Raw genomic sequence first — 23,153 nt, 5'->3', positions numbered from 1 at the left:
CGGCCTGGCGCGGGGCTGAGACGGTAACGGTACTCACGTGGAGGCGATCCGGCTCGGGGCTGGAACGGTGCTCCGGTGGCTGGGACGGTGTTCTGGCGGTGGTGGCCTGAGTCCGGGGTTCGGCCGCGGGCCAGCGGCTGCGTCAGCAGGACTGGTGGGCGGCAGCTTCGACCACCCCGGGGCTCGGTGATTGAGCCGCGGGACTGTTTTTAACATCGCCCGGTGGGGTATCGCCTCAGCGCAGAGGGAGAAGAGGAGGGAAGAGACTGCAGCCCTAAGACTTTTGCCTCCATCACAGTGAGGAGATGCTGGGTGGACTCACTGTGGTGGATGTTAATATGTGTTTATTGTTGTTTTTTATTGTATTGTATTGTATGTATGACTGCTGCAATTTCGTTCAGACTTCGGTCTGAATGACAATAAAGGCTATCTAATCATTTGCTCTTTTATTAGCCCCACTCTTTTCCCTGCATTTTAAACATTGCCATATTTCTAACTGAAAGGGTCTCGACCCGGAATATCACCCATTCCTTTTCTCCAGAGTTGCTATCTGACCCGCTGAGTTACTCCAGCCTTTCGTGTCTATCTTCGTATTTCTAACTTATCCTGTTATTAAACGTCATCAATCTGAAACAAATCTTTTTGCATGACTTGCTGGGTATTTCCAGAATAAAAAAAGATTTTTGTTCAGATTTCCAATACCTGCAATAGTTTGACTTTGTGCTTGCAGTGTGGGGGCGCCGTCGAGTATGGCTGCCCAGCCTGCAGCTGTCTGTCCTTTTACCCTTTAAAACATTTTTTTTTTAGTATGTTAAAAAGTTTTGTTTTGGAGGTTTAGTCTTTTTATGTGGGGGGTGTGGGTGGTGTGGGGGAAACTGTATTTCTCAGTCCCTACCTGGTCAGAGATGCGGGTTTCCTCCGAGCCGCATCTTCGCCCCTTCCTCGCGGCCTACCAATGGGACTGCAGCGGCGTTTCCTGCCGGGACTGTCCAGTACTTCAGCTTCGGCAGCGGCACAGCGCTGAATGAAGCATCATCGCGGAGGGGCGACGCCTTACCGAGGGTCACCGAGGAGTGCTGAGATCGCCGACCAGGGCCGGATTTAGATGAAGAGAGGCCCTAGGCTATTCCACTTGTGAGGCCCCTCCCAATCCCCCACACCCACGACGAGAGGAAGATGGAAGAGTCCACCAGATTGACACCAATGTGCAGCCGAGCGTGGCCAATGAGATAAGGGCTGGAAAGCTGCGCTTTTTATTTATTGCCAGTGCTAGTGTCGAATTATCGGCTTAAAACACTATTACTCTGAAATGGAGGGCAAGGAACAGTGTTGTCACAACAGTGCGTTGTGACAACATATGTAAGAAAGACCTATGACAGTCTCAAAATATTATACACCAGGCCCGTACGAAGCTTTTCAAAAAGGGGGGTGGCATGGTGGGATTACAAAAATGTTATTTGCAATAAGTACATGCAGCGCGTATCACAAGCGCGAAGCTCAAAGACCCTTGTGGCCGGGGTAAGGACCCTGGTAGCTCTGGGGTTTTAGATGCTCTCTGGTGCATTCTGAGCCTTATTTCTGAGCATTTTTGCACCAAATTAATGAGCAATATTTCAGAATGAACAATAAGTCAAGAATAATGAGTGGTTGGAATGGGATGATTGGGCTCATTGTTGTATACATTTATTTAAATCAAGAATTTAAGCTGTCCTTGTTTTAATAATCAAGTTGTACTGTAAAATGTTATGTAAAATGTTATAGAAACAGAGAAACATAGAAACATAGAAAATAGGTGCAGGAGTAGGCCATTCGGCCCTTCGAGCCTGCACCGCCATTCAATATGATCATGGCTGATCATCCAACTCACTATCCTGTACCTGCCTTCTCTCCATACCCCCTGATCCCTTTAGCCACAAGGGCCACATCTAACTCCCTCTTAAATGTAGCCAATGAACTGGCCTCAACTACCTTCTGTGGCAGAGAATTCCACAGATTCACCACTCTCTGTGTGAAAAATGTTTTCCTCATCTCGGTCCTAAAAGATTTCCCCCTTATCCTTAAACTGTGTCCCCTTGTTCTGGATTTCCCCAACATCGGGAACAATCTTCCTGCATCTAGCCTGTCCAACCCCTTAAGAATTTTGTAAGTTTCTATAAGATCCCCCCTCAATCTTCTAAATTCTAGCGAGTGCAAGCCGAGTCTATCCAGTCTTTCTTCATATGAAAGTCCTGACATCCCAGTAATCAGTCTGGTGAACCTTCTCTGTACTCTATGGCAAGAATGTCTTTCCTCAGACATATTAAGACATTATATTAAGACATTATCAGACATTATAAAGGAGTATGCAAACACTGCAAATAAAATACTGTAAGTTTTGTGTGTTAATTTGCTTGCCTGTTACTGTTCGACTGTGTTAGTGTGTGCACATTAAAAATATGATGCAAAATGAAAGCCAGAAACTATGGAATACATATTTTTCAGTATTGTTATCAAGGAAAATAAGACAGTTCCAATTGTTTGATATTATTCATATGGAGGAGAAAATATAATTGCCCTAAAACCTACCTTAATTTTGTAATCTCACTAAAGATAATCCCCCTTTCCCTCTCCCCCCTCCTCCTTCCCCCTCCCTCTCCCTCCACCTCTCTCTCCCTCCCCATCTCTCTCTCCCCCTCTTCCCGTCTCTCTCTCCCCCTCTCTATCTCTCCCCTCCCCTCCCTCTCTCTCCCCCCTGTGTCTCAACCTCCCCTTTCCCCCTCTCACATCCTCCCTCTCTCTCCCTCCCATGCAGCGAGGCTCCGACTCCACGCCGCAGAACCCCTGGCCCGGAGAAACGGGCACTCCCGCAGCGCAATATTCCACTAGCTGTCTACTTACCTGGAGTAGACACCTAGGATCTTTGGTAGACACGAGGCATCAAGGTAATTGTGTGGAGTGCAAATGGAGATCTGAACCCACCCGGGCCCACTGCGCTGGCGCGGAGAGACAACGTCATTTTGCATTGCTACTGCGTCACCGGCTTCCCCCAACTGCGCAGGTGCGGATGGTCGCAATTTTTTCCCCAAAACTTCCAGCGGGTAATTTCCGTCAAAGTGGAAATGCTGATAGCGCTCCAATTTTTTTTTCTCTGGATTTTTTTTACTCTGGGAAAAAAACACCTTGGCCGGAGGCCCCCTATATTTTGAGACCCTAGGCTTCAACCTATGAAACCTATAGGTAAATCCGGCCCTGCCAGGCCCCCCTAGATCTCGAGGCCCTAAGCTTAAGCTTGTGAAGCTTATACGTAAATCTAGCCCTGCCGCCGATTCCTACAGCGCGGAGCTGTGGTTGCGGAGCGTCCAGCCGCGGGCGGCGCTGAGTTTCAAACACCACAGAGCCTAGGTTATTTTGCCGAGATCGCCAGTGTTGGAGCTCCGACCAGCGTGGCCTGTGGACTATGGGAGCCGTGGTCTCTGGTAGGAAGCGGCCGTTCCAGACACTCCAAGCCGCTGAAGTGTGTTCTCCCGACGCCGGTGCTCCATCATCCGGCAAGAGGGCCTGAAACATCGGGCCGCCATTGCGGCGACTGCGGAGGCCGCAAATAGGCCCCGACCATGGGGTGAACAAGAGGAAGAGGATTGGTCTTTGTTGCCTTCCCTCACAATGGGAACCATTGTGGGGGGATGTGTTTATGTTTTATGTTAAATTCTTCTTTAATGTTGTGTCTTATTTTTATTGGTGTGCTGCAAATGGCAACTCAAATTTCACTACACCAATTGGTGTATGTAACAAATAAATGTCCTTTGTCCTTTGCTTCTGATGTAAATTTATTGGATTGTGTTCATATATTCTCCATCAACATGTGGCCCGATCCCACAGAGATACAGAAGAACGCTGCAGTTATGTACTGTATGCGCCTGCACGCATCCCAGTTGAGATTTACAACATTACTGAAAGGTTTACTACTATATTATGACATTGTTTCTGTATCAGTAGTAACCAGATTAATATTCGGGAAGATGGGATTGGCCAAAATAGAAGCGGACAGTTTTATAGTCGTGAAGAGGCCGTTTGGCCCAGATTCCATGATGGTTCTAAGAATGTTCATTCCCCATTTATTTCTCTGTAACCTATTCTCGCACGCAATCCCATTAATACCCTGTGGTGGAAACGCTGATCGCGTTCCAATTTTTTTTTTCTCTGGATTTTTTTAACTCTGGGAAAAAAACACTTTGGCCGGAGGCCTCCTAGATTTTGAGACCCTGGGCTTCAACCTATGAAGCCTATAGGTAAATCCGGCCCTGCCGAGGCCCCCCTAGATCTCGAGGCCCTAAGCTTAAGCTTGTGAAGCTTATACCTAAATCTAGCCCTGCCGCTGATTCCTACAGTGCGGAGCTGTGGTTGCGGAGCGTCCAGCCTGCTTCACGGTATGGTACAGCAGTTGCACCGTAGCGGACAGGAAGGCACTACAACGGGTGGTGAACACCACGCAGTACATCATCGGTGCCCCACTCCCTGCCATGGATGCCCTCCACCGAAAACGGTGTCTGAGACGGGCCGGGAAGATCATTAAGACCCCTCCCACCCCAACCATGGACTGTTTGCCCTCCTCCTATCAGGGAGGCGGTACAGGAGCCTCAGGTCTCGTACTAGTAGGATGAGGAACAGCTTCTACCATCACATTGCTGAACTCGGAGTCCTGCCGATAGATTTCTCCAGTCTCTCCGTCCACATTGTTTGATTATTCTGTATTTTTATTTCTATATTGCACTATTACTACGGACTGACGCTAAACTGCATTTCGTTGTACCCATACTTGTATTTGTGCAATGACATTAAAGTTGAATTGAATTGAATTGAATTGAAAGATCTGCAGATGCTGGTTTAAATCGTAGGAGGACACAAATAGCTGGAGTAACTCAGCGGGACTGGCAGCATCTCTGGAGAGAAGGAATGGGTGACGTTTTGGGTCGAGACCCTTCTTCAGTCTTCAGCATTGTGCTACTACAGATAATGCAGTTGTCTCAGCACTCCAGCGATCCAAGTTCAATTCTGACCTGTGCTACTGTCAGTTTACAATGTGTGCACTCTCATGCCGGCTACATGGGTTTCTCATGTTTCCTCTTCAATTGCAAATACCTGCTGGTAATAGTTAATAGGTAAACGTCACCCATTCCTTCTCTCTAGAGATGCTGCCTGTGCCGCTGAGTTACTCCAACATTTTGTGCCCACCTCCCATTAATACCTTATTTTTACTGCTATCTAGTAGCACCTGAAGAATTATATGAACATCAATAATTTGCATTAGCAATTTGCAACTTGCATTTGCATTACTAATAGCCTTTTTGTGTTTAGTTTATAGTTTAGAGATACAGCACAGAAACAGGGCCCTCAGTCCACCGATTCCGCACCGACCAGCGATCCCCGCACGTTAACACTATCCTACACTAGGGACAATTTTCACATTTATACCAAGCTAATTAAACTACAAACAAGTACGCCTTTGGAGTGCGGGAGGAAGCCAAAGTCCTCGAAGAAAACCCATGCAGGTCACGCGAAGAACGTACAGATACTGCAGAGACATGCACCCGTAACCGCTGTAAGCAGTGTAAGGCAGCAACTCTACCACTGCGCCACCATTGTTAAAGGCCTCAAGGCTCCGCGGGAATGGTATTTTTTTTAAATGACACTGAGCTGCATACAGTGACAATAAGATAAGTGTAGAGGTAAAATGTAAAGAATTTTGGAAGTAGATGGTGGAGAGATTAATGTAGAAAATTCCAGAGTTTGAAGGCTGGACATCTGAAGGCATATGTGCCAATTGCAGAAAGAGGATGCTCAAGAGGCCAAGAGACTGGGATTGAATGATCCTGGAGTCCATGAGGGGAGCAGAAGGTTACAGAGACACAATACAAAATTAAACTAATCATGCACAAATGCATTTTGAAAAATGATTTAAAAATACATTAATATATTGTATTATCTTTCAGAATCATTCTTATGGATCCATAAATATAGAAGTCAATCTCAAGCGGCATGAACATTGACTTCTCTAACTTCAAGTAAAGAACTTGTCCCACTTGGGCGTCATTTGCGCGTAACGCAGATAGCACGCAAAGATTTTGTACATCCCAAAATCCTGGGGCGCCGCGAGCAACCGCATGTTACTGCCTACGTCACCATGCACCATGCGTGCGTAATGCGCGTCGTGACGCATTAATGATGTTGTGTAAATTACGAGCAAATGACGTCCAAGTGAGACAGGCCCTTAACCTTTGCTTTCCCTCTCTCTCCATCCCTCCCCCATCCTAGTTCCCTGACCAGTCTGATTGTCCCCCTGATTAAATGTTATCTCTGTACGCTTTGTTTTCACCTTCTTTTAGCCAACAATGATCTATACTACATTTTCCTTCAACTGCATCCCCTTCGATGCCTCATTTTCACACCTTACACTTCCTTATCTCTGGGTCTCCCTCTTCCCCGGCTCTCAGCCCGAAGAAGGGTCTCGACCCGAAACATCACCCATTCCTTCTACCCAGAGATGCTGCCTGTCCTGCCTGCTGAGTTACTCCAGCCTTTTGTGTCTATCTACCAGTAATGTGAACGTTTGGTTAATTTTAGAACAGAGTAGGGGGAAATCATTTCAAATTAATAACTGTAGATGTATTCAAGGAAATCCTAATTACTAGCAGTTGCCAAGGAGCTGCCCGTTCCATAGAGAACTACCAGCCAGCAATAGTGCGCACAACAGCATGCTCTGGATTGAGTCCAGAGGGATCACTAGGTTTCCGAGGTGAGAAATTGGATCCACTTAGTATCTGGCTCTTCAGCATTATTACAGCCGTAGCTGACACATCCATCACAGTCCCATTCATTAAATGAGGTGATCGGCCTACATAAGGAAGCTATTTCTTTCTCGTTTTTTCACATATTTATATTGTTATTAACTGGCATTTTCTACTTCAATAAACGTATTGCTTTAATTTAAATTCTCTAACGTCATTGTAAACAATAGTGTTTAGAGACAGCGTGGAAAAAGGCCCTTCAGCCCACCAGGCCCACACCAACCATCGATCACATGTACACTACCTCATCTTACACACTAGGGGCAATTTATACAAGTCAATGAACCGACAATCTGCACGTCTTTGAAATGTGGGAGGAAACCGGAATACCCGGAGAAAACCCACGTGGTCACAAGGAGAACTTACAAACTCCGCACAGACAGCACCCGTAGTTAGGATCAAATCCTGGTCTCTGGTGCTATAAGGCAGAAGCTCTACCACTGCACCACTGTGCTGCAGCAGAGAAGGTTGTCTAGGAAGGTAATTCACTTCTAATGTGATAGTGGATGGACTTGTGACCATTACCATAGCAAATGGTGTCCCACATTTTCACCGTCAATGCACCCTGCCCAGAAAGATTCTGGACTCTACTCAAACTCAATAGATGCACACAGTTTCTTGCCCAGAGTAGGGGAATCGAGGACCAGAGGACATAGATTTAAGACATAGAGGGGGAAAAGATTTAATAGGAATCTGAGGGGTAACTTTTTCACACAAAGGGTGGTGGGTGCATGGAACAAGCTGCCAGAGGAGGTAGTTGAGGCTGAGACTATTCCAATGTTTAAGAAACAGTTAGATAGGTACATGGATTGGACAGGTTTAGAGGGATATGGACCAAATGCAGGCAGGTGGGACTAGTTTAGTTGGAACATATTGGCCGGTGAGGGTAAGTTGCGCCGAAGGGCCTGTTTCCACACTGTATCACTCTATGTCTCTATGACTTTGATTAACATAGAAACATAGAAAATAGGTGCAGGAGTAGGCCATTCAGCCTTTGAGCCGTCACCGCCAATCAATATGATCATGGCTGATCATCCAAGATCAGTACGCCGTTCCGGCTTCTTCCCCATATCCCAAATCCCTAAGAGCTAAATTAACTCCCTCTTGAAAACATCCAGTGAATTGGCCTCCACTGCCTTCTGTGGCAGAGAATTCCACAGACTCGCAACTTTCTGGGTAAAAAAGTTTTTCCTCATCTCTGTCCTAAATGGTCTACCATTATTCTTAAACTGTGACCCCTGGTCCTGTAATCCTCCAACATCGGGAACATTTTTCCTACATCTACCCAGTTCAATTCTCTAAGAATTTTATATGTTTCTATAAGATCCCCTCCTATCCTTCTAAATGCCAGCGAATACAAGCCCAGTCGACCCATTCTTTCAACATATGTCAGTCCTGCCATCCCGGGAATTAACCTGGTGAACCTACACTGCACTCCCTCAATAGCAAGAATGTCCTTCCTCAAATTAGGAGACCAAAATTGCACACAATACTCCAGGTTTGGTCTCACCAGGGCCCTGTATAACTGCAGTAGGACCTCCTTGCTCCTAAATGCAAATCCTCTCGCAATGAAGGCCAACATGCCTTTAGCTTTCTTCGCTGCCTGCTGTACCTGCATGCTTACTTTCAGTGACTGATGTATAAGCGCATCCAGGTCTTGTTGCACCTCCAATTTTCCTAATCTGACACCATTCAAATAATAATCTTGTTTAGAGATACAGCGCGGAAACAGGCCTTTCGGCCGATTGGGTCCGCACCGACCAGCGATCCCCGCACATTAACACCATCCTACACCCACTAGGGACAATTTTTACACTTACCAAGCCAATTAACCTACAAACCTGTACGTCTTTGGAGTGTGGGAGGAAATTGAAGATCTCGGAGAAAACCCAATAAGATCACAGGGAGAATGTACGAATTCCGTACAGACAGCACGCATAGTCAGGATCGAAACCGGGTCTTCAGCGCTGCATTCGCTGTAAGGCAGCAACTCTACCGCTGCACCACCGTGATCGCATTTGGTTCTTGCCACTAAAGTAGATAACCTCACATTTATCCACATTAAACTGCATCTGCCATGCTTTACCCACTCACCCAACCTATCCAAGTCACTCTGCAGCCCCTTAACATCCTCCTCTCAGCTCACACTGACACCCAGCTTTGTGTCATCAGCAAACTTGATGACACATTTAATTCCCTCATCTAAATCGTTAATATATATTGTAAACAACTGGAGTCCCAGCACTGAGCCTTGCAGCACCCCACTAGTCACTGACTACCATTCTAAAAAGGACCCGTTAATTCCTACTCTTTGCTTCCTGTCTGCCAACCAGTTCTCTATCCATCTCAATACCCTACCCCCCAAAACATTTTTCAAACATAGAACTTTCAACTATACAGTACGGGAACAGGCCCTTCGGCCCACAGTGTCTGTGCTGACCAGGATACAAGTTAAACTGATCTTGTCTTCCTGTACATGGTGCATTCCCTGCACTTCCATGTGCCTATCGAAAAGCTTCTTAAGCGATTGTTTTCTCTGGAATGTCGGAGACTTGATCGAAGGTATATAAAATTATGAGGGGCATTGATAGGGTAGACAGTCAGAACCCTTGTCCCAAGGTAGAGATCTCCAATACTAGAGGGCATAGCTATGAGGGGAGAGGGGGAAAGTTTAATAAAGATGTACGGGGCAAGTTGGTTTACATGGGGAATGTTGGTAGTGGAGGCTGACATGATACTGGTGCTTAAGAGGCTTTTAGATAGGCACATGGAAGAGCAGGGAATAGAGGGACATGCACCATGTACAGGCAGACAAGATCAGTTTAATTTGGTGTCATCTTCGGCACAAACACTGTGGGCCGAAGGGCCTGTTCCTGTCCTGTACTGTTGAATGTTCTATGTTTTAAATGTTTTTTTTACTGATAAAAAGTAAATACAATGAAATTCATATCAAGAACTAAAAATGTAGGTGATTTATTTGGCCGAGCATCTCCCAGAATAGGGAAGCAGGGAGTCATGGAAAGCTTGGCCAAACTGATCTTAGACAAGTGGACAATCTGAATCCACATCAAAACTAGCTGTACCAGTCCGAGCTCATGCTTGTGATACTGTGGAAGGATATATGTTACTAAGCAAACGCTGATCCACTCAGCAGCTCATTGAACATGCAACGTAAGTGTTTCACGGAAAAGGAATCAGGAGAGAGTCAGACTCCATGGTGCCTCTACCTTATTTGGAAGATTGCATTCAAAGCTTCTCCCAAACTCATTATTCTTTAAAGTGATTAGCAGTAGCCCTCCCGGCTTTCCACCCAATTGGTCAAGCCAAGAGCAGACCCGAATCGTCACCCATTCCTTCTCTCCAGAGATGCTGCCTGACCCGCTGAGCTACTCCAGCTTTTTGTGCCTACCTTCGGTATCAACCAGCATCTGCGGTTCCTTCCTACACTGTTTCTGGAAGACAAGAGCGGAGATAACTCCATCTGACGGGTACGCAGTGAACAATCGCGACAGTGAACAGCCAGCGAGGGGGCAGAGCTTGGGAGATGGGATGCAGATCAGGGAACAAGCAGGGCAGACTTCGGAAAGGTGGCTTCCCTTTGACGAGCAAGTCGAAGTATACGGACGCAGAAGTGAAGATCACGCTACCCACAAAATAAACTATTGATCAGGCAAAGAGCAGCTGGTTTCTGGAACTGTACTCTGTCCATGGCAACGAGAGTCTTTCAAGCTCCGCGATTCTGACTGTGAACTGAACTACTGAAAGGGCACATCAGTAGTCCATGGCACATGAACTCCCGGCTGCTGGTTCCGTGACCTGCTGGACCATGGCTCTGACTTATCCAGCGTCGTAAAGGAAATTAATATAAATTCAATTTGTACTCAAAGAAAAGGCAGCAGCCAGCAAAGACCTTCCTTGAGGCCTCCAACTAAAGGAGACCAACTTTCACAAAGAGCAGAGGACCCAGCCTCAAATTAAAATTTGGACTCAGATTGTTAGAGTTTAAGGTGAGTATTGCATGATTAACTGTGCGCGTGTGAATAAAGCTGTGTTTGTGATGGGATCTGACGTGTCCGTTAGCTTGCTTCAAAAATATAAAGCACTTGGATAAATCACACTTTAAAGGGATATTGGTCGGAAGAGCTCAGAGAGTAGGGGTAACATCTTTTTTTTTAAATTATCTGCAATTCTCTAAACCCCTTTAATGCTAGTTCTGGGACTGGCTATTTCTGACTTTTGAATGTTATGGTAAATATTTTGCAGATGTCTATTATACACATAAAGCACAGCAAACATATTGTGATATCTGATCAGGTATGTTAGGTTTGTTTACACCAGCTTTGGTACATGGAATTTCGAAGCAGTCTTCGAGGTTAAAATATAACTTGGGTGTCACAAAGTGTCACGTACATGCTCAGCAACAATTTGGGCTGTGTAGCATTTAGGTGAGGGAAGACCAAACAGAATATCTTCTGGTTTACAGTTATCACATTGGGGGAAACTGTGAGCACTCAACAGTATGAGTGTGTGGAAGTTAAAAAGGGTTTTGTTAATAGTAAGCCTGTCTTTCAGATCTCCGGGCTAATTATACCGTTACATATTTTTTTATTTAAGACTAAGTCTGAGGGAAATATCAATGTTGGTGTAGACACAAAATGCTGGAGTAACTCAGGCAGCATCTCTGGAAAGAAAGAATGAATGGGTGACGTTTCTGGTCGTGACCCTTCTTCAGACTCTGTTGTTGTGTCTTACTTTATCCTCTTATTTTCCTGTATTGTTGAACAGAAATTACTGGTCTAAAATTCCTCAAGCTTGAAGGTGGAACAATAACACAACATGGATGACAACGTTTCCAAGTGTCTATATTGCCCTAGTCTCAGGATTGCAGTTATTAGTTTGAATTAACACACTGGCCTAATTGGATTTTTAAAACCATCTTTTAAAACTTTCATGACGTATTTTAAAAAGACTTCAACATTCTCAGAAGCCTCCACACATTTATGAGCTGTGTGTAGTCATGTTTAATTCACATCTGCCTTGCCATCAGTGGCAATTGCTCCATCAGTGCCCTGATGTAGTACCACAGATCCCAGAATGTGAGCACGTGCTTGAGATTCTACCCACCCTGTCTATAACACTGCCCACTCAATTCATTCCCAGCTATTGTAGTTGACAACCTGCAAACCTAACGACATGCTTATGTTTGTCATCACTTTAATGACTTCCTCTCTACTCCACAAATATTAATTACCTGCTCAGATAGGTTCAATGATTGGTTAGGTTCTCCGATTGCACGGGAATGAACTAATTTATTCAAAATTCACTCACACAAAAACAACTTCATCATTAGCAAACAGCCAGCTGCATAAACTTACTGACTTGATACACACTTTTAGCTTTCTCTGTTCATGTATAAATAATCTGGGCTCAAAGTTATTTTAATTTAATTTATTGTATGCATGCAGTGAGGAAAAACAATCAGCCTTTCCATTGGACCTTGATTTGTTTTGCATAATATGCCCTTGGTGTCAGTTTTCATTTTGTTTATGGGGGCAGCTCGTATCAGTTTCTCATCTCCTGCTTTGTATCTCCAGCATGGAGATTAGCTCTTTCAGCAGATCTCCCTAACAACAAAGGTAACAACGTTACAAGACTGTAATCTGAGACACCATGCCACCATCTCAGACATAGAACATAGAACAGTGTAGCACAGGTGTAGGCCCTTTGGCTCGCAATGTCTGTCGAACATGAATCCAAGGACAACTCTCATCTCCCTGCACATAACCCATAATCTCACCATTCACAACATATCCACATGTCCATACAAGGCTTTCTTGAAAGCCACTATTGTATCTGCCTTCACCGCCAATCCTGGCAGTGCATTCTAGGCACTCATCACCCTCTATGTTAAATGCATGTTCCGCATACCTCCTTTAAACTTTGCTCCTCTCACCTTAGAGTTATGTAGCAATGTTACAAAATTTTTAGATTAAAAAAATCAAGTCTTTAATTTATCCCATCAGATAAAGCGTAAAAAAAAAGTTTAATTTGACACCTAATTCACTTTTATATCTTCAGTATTAAAAAAGTTATGGCCATTTTCATACTCGGAAATTAGCATCTTGTTCCCTATTGATTTTCCATTGACTTAACACAAAAGCTGTGATCGAGGACAGTCTAAAGCCCATAATTTTATTAAAAATTAAGAGAACTGAAATAAATTTTCAGTTATTATAGATTGAAGCATTCTGAAACAAATATTAAACAATCTTACTTGGATGACCTGAAATTAAAGCATATAATTAGTTAGTTACCCAATTGTAGCTAATTCCAAAATTCAATTACTAGATCTAAACATCTATCCATTTCTTAAGGAAAGATTAACATTTTTAAATAGCCTAAGTGTCCAAAGAACATTCACACAAGAATTCACAATAAAACATGATTTTTAAATCTCATTGACATTAATGTATAGGCCAAATGGAAGGGATTTAGTGTTCAGTTGCTGTAAATTAATGGCCATTTAAATCAGCTTGCAAGTGGGATTCTGTGGAATGCGCTGATTTAGAACGCTGCCATTGTGGTGAATTTGTACCCCATGTTGGCATGAAAGATACTGCGGGATTGAATGGGCCCCCAAGTCAGCTACTCGCAACATAAAATTTTGTATAAAGGGATCTTAAGAAGCCCTTTTTAATGTAAAAATAAACAACCTACCTTGCCTTGTCCCCTACATGAGATCCGTCCCGTTGTCGGGGTTCGCGGCTTTAGAGGATGATTTTTAATTTACTATAACAATTAAATAATCCAATTTAGTTTAAAAATACCTGCAGCGAACGAATTTCGCAGCGATTTTTCGTCAGCAACTAAGTAAGCTGAACAACATCGATTTCAACAGCCTAGAGAAAATCGCGTTTTAAACCCGCCCCCCTCTCAAAGGCGCCAAAGTCGCGCACACGGGCAGCGGCAGAACTGCAGCGCTGCTGAAGGTAAGTTTGCAACATACCTAAGTTATGCCGACAAGTATTTAATATGTCAATACTGGGGAAAAGGTTCTGACTGTCTACCCTATCTATGTCTCTTAGGTCTCCTCTGAACCCCTGGTGTTCCAGAGATAACAATCCTAGTCTGTCCAACTCCTACTTGCTTTTAGTTCCCCCTACTCCAGACATCATTCTGGTAAACCTTCCTTTCCAATGTTTCCACATTCTTCCTGCATTAGGGGGACCACCATACTCCAAGTGTGGCCTTACCAAAGTCCTATAAACTGCATCATGACTTATTAACTCTTATATTCAAAGCCCTGACTTATGTAGGCAAGCATACGTTTTGGGCCGACACCCTTCTCCAGGCTGAGAGTCAGGGGACAGGGAAACTAGCGGTTCAGAACAAATCAGAGCCGGCACCGATGACCAAGGAAAGGTGGAGACCACAATGGTCCATTGTTGGCTGTGGAAAAACGTTTTTCACACAGAGAGTGGTGAATCTCTGGAACTCTCTGCCACTGAAGGTAGTTGAGGCCAGTTCATTGGCTATATTTAAGAGGGAGTTAGATGTGGCCCTTGTGGCTAAAGGGATCAGGGGGTATGGAGAGAAGGCAGGTACGGGATACTGAGTTGGATGATCAGCCATGATCATATTGAATGGCGGTGCAGGCTCGAAGGGCCAAATGGCCTACTCCTGCACCTATTTTCTATGTTTCTATGAAGAGGTGATAACGAAGGGATACGGACAGTGAAACGAGCAGAATGACTCGGGTGAGGGAAGGATGGAGAGAGAGGTAATGCAAGGGTAACTTGGAATTAGAGAATCAAAATTCGTACCACTGGGTTGTAAGCTGCCCAAGGACCAGGACATACAGTAAAAGTCAGTATGGGAATGGGGAGGGGAGTTAAAATGTTTGGCAACCGGGAGATCGCGAAGGCCAAGGCGGACTGAGCGTAGGTGTTCAGCAAAACTATCACCCTATCTGCACTTGGTCTCGCCGATATATAATAATAATAATAATAATGGATGGGATTTATATAGCGCCTTTCTAATACTCAAGGCGCTTTACATCGCATTATTCATTCACTCCTCAGTCACACTCGGTGGTGGTGAGCTACTTCTGTAGCCACAGCTGCCCTGGGGCAGACTGACGGAAGCGTGGCTGCCAATCTGCGCCTACGGCCCCTCCGACCACCACCAATCACTCACACACATTCACACACATTCACACACAGGCAAAGGTGGGTGAAGTGTCTTGCCCAAGGACACAACGACAGTATGCACTCCAAGCGGGATTCGAACCGGCTACCTTCCGGTTGCCAGCCGAACACTTAGCCCATTGTGCCATCTGTCGTCCCGTATATAGTAGTCCACTGGGAGTGGGAGCCCACACCGAGAACAGCGGATACAGTTGATGAGGTTGGAGGGGGTGCAAGTGAACCTCTGCCTCACCTGAAAGGACTGTTGGGGTCCCTGCCTGACCCTCTGAGTTACTCCAGCATTTTGTGTCTATCTTTGGTGTAAATCAGCATCTGCTGTTCCTTCCTACACACTATAATTTCCTAGATTCTCTCTCCTTCCATTCTTAAACAAAGGAACAACATTGCCCACTCTCCAGTCCTCCGGGAGTTCTCTGGAGAGGGCCTGGAGGACTGGATTGTAATGTATTGGAATATGACAGTTGCCTTGTCTGAGGTTTTCTACCACCTAACAAAGAGGAGGGAAAACCAGAGGCAAACTCTCGTGATCTAACAGCACGTGGTGGTGGCAAAGGAACTCAGGTATTCTGTTAAGTGTTACGCCTCACCAGTGAGTTGGTGCCAGTTGAAACTCAGTTTGCAACACCTGTGAATCCAAGAGCCAGGTGTTTTTGATCTCAGTTTCTGCTCCAATAACTAGTTCAAGTTCAAGTTCAAGTGAGTTTATTGTCATGTGTCCCTGTATAGGACAATAAAATTCTTGCTTTGCTTAAGCACACAGAAAATAGTAGGCATTTACTACAAAACAGATAAATGTGTCCATATACCATGATATAAATATATACACACATGAATAAATAAACTGATAGTGCAAATAACAGAAAGTGGTTGCTAAGACAAGACATCTATCCCATCATGCCCAGAAGAAGACATTTTACTCTTTGACTGGTCAAATATTCATCATAGAATCATCGAGTCGTACATCCCAAACAAGCCCTTTGACCCACCATGTCTTGGGAGTGCTGGTGCAGGATTCCCAAAATCGGTAGTTAAGAAAGCAAACTCAATGCTAGCATTTATTTCAGGTGGGCATGTATACAAATACTGTAGATGGATGTAATGTTGAGGCTCTATAACACTGGTAAGGCCGCATTTGGAATATTGCGAGCAATTTTGGGCACCATATTTAAGGAAGGATGTGCAGGCTCTGGAGAAGGTCCAGAGGAGGTTTACAAGAATGATCCCAGGAATGAGTAAGTTAACCTATGATGAGCGTTTGTCGGCACTGGGCCTATAGTCGCTGGAGTTTAGAAGAATGGGGGACCTCATTGAAATCTACAGTAGAGTGAAAGGGTTGAATAGAGTGGACGTGGAGAGGTTGTTTACACTAGTGGGAGAGTCTAGGACTAGAGGTCATTGCCTCAGATTAAAGGACATTCTTTTAGGAAGGAAATGAGGACATTTATTTAGTCAGAGGGGGGTGAATCTGTGGAATTCTTTGCCACAGAAGGTGTGGAGGCAGTCAGTGGATTTTTTTTTAAGGCAGAGATAGATAGATTCTTGATTAGTACAGGTGACCGAGGTTACGGGGAGAAGGCAGGAGAATGGGGTTGGGAGGGAGAGATAGTTCAGTCATGATTGAATAGCGGAGTAGACCTGATGGGCGAATGGCCTAATTCTACTCCTATTACTTGTGACTTTATGTCCATGCTGACCTTTTTTGTTCATCTACACTAATCCCATTTGCCTACATAGAAACATAGAAAATAGGTGCAGGAGTAGGCCATTCGGCCCTTCGAGCCAGCACCGTCATTCAATATGATCATGGCTGATCATCCAGAATCAGTACCCTGTTCCTGCTTTCTCCTCATATCCCTTGATTCCATTAGCCCTAAGAGCTGCAGTATATCTAACTCTCTCTTGAATACATCCAGTGAATTGGAATCGACTGCCTTCTGTGGCAGAGAATTCCACAAATTCACAAATCTGGGTTAAAAAGTTCTTCCTCACCTGCGTCCTTAATGGCCTACCATTTATTCTTAAGCTGTGACCCCTGGTTCTGGACTCTGGAACTAGTTCTGGAACATTTGTCCTGCATCTAGCCATTCCAATCCCTTAAGAATTTTATGTTTCTAAAAAATACCCTCTCATCCTTCTAAATTCCAGTGAATATGATGCCCAGGGCTGGTAGAAGAAGTGGTAGAATCAGATACATTGTTGAAAATGCTTCTTCAAGCTAGTCTAATTCCACCATTTCCTCTGTCAGACTGAGCCAGATACAAGGAAAACACCTCAGACTTACCACCTCCTTTCATCTTAAAACCATGTCGTTGAATTTCATACTCCTGTCGTGGGAAAATATTCTGACAATCTACCCTTGCCATGCATCTCTTATCTACTTCTAACATGTGACTCTCAAAGAATCATCTGGCTTTGGTTGCTCAATCAAAATCCTAAACCAGCGATCTGATCATTTAAATGGAAGCTTGTTATGTATGTATTGTCTCATATTTGTACTTTACAACAGATCCAATTGTTAAAAACTTGTGAAGCAGTTTGGAACACACTAAGGCCATGAACACCAGTAGATTAATGCAAATCTTTCTTCATAACTGTTCTCTTGTTGCTAAGTAGGGCATTGTGGAATATGTTTCCATGTACCTATTCGGTCTATTTGACAAAGCCATGAAAATATTCTGTTACAATATACTGTTAGAAATAATGAACAAAGGAAAACACTCCTACGATGCTATTTCTAAATGCTAGAATTCATATTTCCCAATTCTCCATTAATTAAACCAAAGATTCTCTCAAAATGGGAAAAGTAGGAATCATAACTTCCCACACATTCATTATTAAGATTTTTTTCATTTTTATATTTTATATTAATATATTTCCATTTTATATAAATATTCTTTATTAATATATACAGGTTATATAATTATTCTTTTAAAAAACTTTATATTTATATTTTATCCACTTATTTTTAAGAATCTTCCCATTAAATTATAACGTTTATGACATGATCATTGTTTTCCAAGAGCCAATAAAGAGATTGTATATTTTGCCGAAGAATTATCTTGAGACTGAACTTTTCAAGAGTCGCTGCTTCGTCGTCAGGGAGCCAGACCACCCTGACCTCACTCTCATTTCACCCCTGCCATCAGGAAGAAGGTGTAATAGCCTAAACAATAGCCTGTAATGTCCAGGGTCAGGAGCAGATTCTTCCTCACAACCATTAGGCTATTAAACACAGAAACCTCATGCTGCGTCACACACACACTAACCACCACCCCCCCCCCCCCCCCCCCCCCCCCCCACACATACACACTAACCACCCCCCTTGATATTATTCATTCGCTCCTTTTATCCCATTCCCGCCCTATCCACTCACGCATAACCCCCAACTCGCAGACGCAGCTAGAGAGTGAGGGGGGTAGAGAGAGAGTGGGCAGAGGCACAGAGAGCGCAGAGGCACAGAGAGCGCAGAGGCACAGAGAGCGCAGAGGCACAGAGGGGGCAGAGGCACAGAGAGCGCAGAGGCACAGAGGGGGCAGAGGCACAGAGGGGGCAGAGGCACAGAGGGGGCAGAGGCACAGAGGGGGCAGAGGCACAGAGTGGGCAGAGGCACAGAGGGGGCAGAGGCACAGAGAGCGCAGAGGCACAGAGGGGGCAGAGGCACAGAGAGCGCAGAGGCACAGAGATGTGTATATTGTGTGTGTGTATGTATGGATATGTAAATAAGTTTGTTACTCCCAAAGAAGTTATTTGAATGTTAGAAATAATCTTTTTTTTTTTCTTCGGGCACGGAGCTGGAAATTTTTTTTTTACAAAGGCTACGGAAGTCTTTAGAATTCTAGCCACGTTAGTGTGGCTATCACTAACTACACTAATTGTAGATGTAGTTCTTTTTCTTTCACCCTATACTAACCAACTCTATCACTTTTTTCACTTTAAATATTTTTATAACTTAATGTTTGAATGGAAAAATAAGACTAATACAAGGAGATGTGTTCGGAAGAGCGATGTATATGATTTTAAATTCATCTATTTGAGGTTCGGGAGCAGGGTCAGGTTCTATGTGTTGTACCTTCTGCTCGGTTATAGACCACCTTAGAAACAATATGCAAGATGTTAATATGACAAGAGGGGGTCAGGGAATAATATTTTGTAGTTGGAATGTCAAGGGAATTAATGAACCAATTAAGAGAGGTAAAGTTTTGGCACATCTAAATTTAATCAAAACAGATATAATATTTCTTCAAGAAACACACCTTAAAAAGGAATCTCAACATAGACTTAAAGCTAAGTGGATCGCTGAATCATATCATTCTTCCTTTTCCCATAAGTCCAGAGGAGTTGCAATACTAATTCGTAAAGGAATACCTTTTAAGAACTCTTCAACAATAGTGGATATTGATGGTAGATATATTATATTAGTTGGAGAGTTAAATGGAGAAAAAGTGATTCTTCTTAATGTTTATGGGCCTAATTTTGATAACCCCAAGTTTTTTAATAAAACATTTAATAAAATTCCTGAATTTACACAATATAAATTAATAATTGGAGGAGACTTCAATTGTACATTAGATCCATACTTAGATAGATCATCAAGGCAAAAAAAAGTAAAATCTCAATCAAGTGTATTTCTAAATTCATTTATTAATACCACTAATATTAAGGATGTCTGGAGAATAGAAAACCCAACTGGACGGGAATATTCATTTTACTCACCAGTACACAAAACATACTCAAGAATAGATTATTTTTTAGTTGACTCTACGTTTATCCCATTTATTTATAATTCAAAATACCATAACATTATAATCTCAGATCACGCACCTGTAACATTCATGATTAAATTAAATGGAATGTCCGAGAAACAAGCATATTGGAGATTTAACCCACAAATTTTGAACGAAAGATCATGCCAGGAATATATTATTAAACAGATTCAAATATTTTTTGAGGTAAATGACAACCCTGACACACCTACTTCTCTTATGTGGGAAACGTTTAAAGCGTATGTTCGAGGTACATTAATTTCTGCTCAAGCATTTTATAATAAAGAGAACAGGATTAAGCAACAAACATTGGAAATTGAAATCAAGCAACTAGATATAGAAAATGCGAGAATGCCATCTACTTTAAAACATAATAAAATTGCTGTATTGAAATATAAATTAAATAAAATGTATTCAGAACAAGTAATAAAACTTTATCAAAAAACCAAACAACTACATTTTGAATTTGGAGACAAACCACAAAAATTATTAGCACGTCAGTTACGAAAAATGGAAGGGGAAAAAACAATTCATAAAATTAGAACAGAGACAGGAGAATTATTAAAAATGCCCAAGGACATAAATGATAGATTTCTCCAATATTATCATAACCTTTATTCAACTAAAACCGTAGCACAATCAGAAGGAATAGCAGATTTTTTAATAAAATGTAATTTAAAAGGTTTAGATTCAAACGATAGAGAATTATTAGAAAGGGAGATTACGATAAAGGATATTGAGGAGTCTATTGGCTCTTTAAAAAATGGTAAAGCAGTAGGACCAGATGGTTTAGGTTCCGAATTTTATAAAAAAATTTATGATTTGCTTAGCCCACGTTTACAAAGACTGTATGAGTATATATATACTCAACAGAAACTTCCAGACACTTTAAATGAATCAATAATAACACTTATTCCTAAAGCTGATAAAGATCTGGAAGACCCGGGATCATACAGAGCAATTGCACTTTTAAATACAGATCAGAAAATTTTAACTAAAATACTAGCGCATAGATTAAGTACAGTGATGAATAAATTAATACACCCTGACCAAACAGGCTTTATTCAGAAACGGTACTCATATTATAATCTAAGAAGATTATTTAATATTATATATTCCAAGAGAATTATTAATGAAGATCTAGCAATAATTTCACTTGACGCTGAAAAAGCATTTGATCAGGTCGAATGGCCTTATTTATTTTCGGTGATGGAAAATATGCAGCTAGGGGAGAAATTCTGTACATGGATAAAACTGTTATATACAAATCCCACGGCTAGAATATTTACAAACCAAAGGTTGTCACCTAAATTTAGCCTATCTAGAGGTTGTAGACAAGGATGCCCATTATCTCCATTATTATTTGCGCTTGCTATTGAGCCACTGGCAGAAAGAGTTAGGGGGCATCCGGAAATACATGGGTATAACACAAAGGACACAGTGAATAAAATTTCTCTATACGCAGATGATGTATTAATTTACATTACAAAACCAGAAATTAGTATTCCAAACTTATTAAAGCTAATAACCCAATTTGGTTCACTTTCAGGATACAGAATAAATTGGAATAAAAGTGAAATTATGCCAATAAGGGAACATAACAAACAGATAATACAACAATTTCCATTTAAAATAGTAAATGAAAAATTTAAATATCTAGGTATTTATGTAACTAAGATATATACATCATTATTTAAAGCAAATTTCCCCCCATTACTGAACAAACTACATAAGAATATTCAATACTGGAAAACACTTCCTATCTCAATGGTAGGCAAAATCAATGCCATAAAAATGATTTTTTTACCGCAAATATTATATCTTTTTCAGACAATTCCGATATATCTGGCTAAAAACTTTAAAAAAAAATTGGACTCTATTGTTAATGATTTTATCTGGGATTATAAGAATCATAGGATAAACAAAAGACACTTGTGTAAATCAAAAATAAATGGAGGCTTGGTTTTACCCAATTTTTTGTTTTATTTCTGGGCAGTTAACATTAAAAATATGAATTTCTGGTTGGAAGAAATAGATCATCAACCAGACTGGTTAAAAATGGAAAAGGAAGATTGTTTACCTTTTGATATCGGTTCGATATTATTTGCTACGTCTAAATTAAACAAAAAAATTTATAGGGAAAACCCTATAATATTTAGTGCTATACGAATTTGGAAACAATTAAAAAAGACATTAAAATTAGATAATTTATCACTTTTTCTTCCAATTGTGAATAATCCTTTGTTTAAGCCTTCATGGTTGGACGGGGGTTTTACACAATGGAAGAATTATGGAATTAAAATATGGGACAACTTTACAAGGAAGGCACTTTTCTGACATTTCAGGAATTGCAACAGACTTATGGACTTCGAGGAAATGATTATTTCAGATATCTTCAACTTAGAGATTATGTAAAATCGAACTCCCAAAATTTTCGAATTAGAAATTCAGAAATTCTTGATGAATGTTGGAACAAACATCCTAATACAGAAAAATTAATATCTTATATATATAATATCTTATTAGACAGTGACATTCCTTCGACGGACTTACACAGACAAACATGGGAAAAAGAATTAAATCAAGTAATAACGAAAGATACTTGGGAAGAAAGTTTGCAACACATACATCAGTGTTCACTAAACGCCAGACATTCTCTAATACAATTTAAAGTAATACATAGGTTACATTATTCAAAAACAAAACTACATAAAATTTTTCAACATATCTCACCTATATGTGATAAATGTCAACATTTAGAAGCTACATTATCTCATATGTTTGCAAACTGTATAAAAATTAAAAAATTCTGGGTAAATATTTTTAGTATAATATCTAAAGTAACCAGCACACAATTGGACCCAGATCCAAAATTAATAATACTCGGAATATTAGAATTAAATCAAACACTTAGAACAACACAAAGAAACTTTATTGATTATAGTTTAATAACAGGAAAAAAATTAATTCTAAAATTTTGGAAAGGCCCTACGGCCCCCACAATCAAAATGTGGATTATAGAAATGACGGAGACCTTAAACGTGGAAAGAATCAGATTTTCCCTGTTGGACAAACAGGAATTATTCGTTGGAACATGGTCTCCTTTTATTGATTACTTAAAGGGTCAGAATGGTTCAGCACAGGAACCTGACTAGCACGCGGGCTAAAGAATGGATGAAATACTATACTCTGAAATGTACGAATATATCTCGAATGAAGACTTTTTTATTTTAATAAATTTTTCCATTCTTCTTTAACCAGCTTTTTCCTTTTTTTTTTTTTTTTTTTTTTTTTTGGTTTTTGTTTTTGTTTTTCTTCTCTTTCTTTTCTTTCTTTACTTCATCTATCTCTTTAGTTCT

The 23,153-nt window shown here is 41.8% G+C and overlaps 1 protein-coding gene and 1 long non-coding RNA gene across 2 annotated transcripts in view; both read right to left on the bottom strand.

The window, feature by feature from the left end:
- The window catches only part of rhbdl1 (rhomboid like 1), a 281,110-nt gene that overhangs the window by 189,682 nt on the left and 68,275 nt on the right, over positions 1-23,153 (bottom strand). The gene's annotated exons all lie outside the window — the stretch shown is intronic.
- Positions 1,294-6,439, bottom strand: LOC116985561. The gene is made up of 3 exons (XR_004415298.1): positions 6,380-6,439; positions 5,418-5,421; positions 1,294-1,304 (listed from the first exon to the last, which is right to left on the bottom strand). It is a non-coding gene; the product is annotated as an uncharacterized LOC116985561 (long non-coding RNA).

The sequence above is a fragment of the Amblyraja radiata genome, chromosome 22 (assembly GCF_010909765.2).
Source record: "Amblyraja radiata isolate CabotCenter1 chromosome 22, sAmbRad1.1.pri, whole genome shotgun sequence".
NCBI lineage: Eukaryota > Metazoa > Chordata > Chondrichthyes > Rajiformes > Rajidae > Amblyraja > Amblyraja radiata.
Note: the sequence above shows the minus strand (reverse complement) of the source record. Positions and strands in the feature narration are given on the sequence as shown.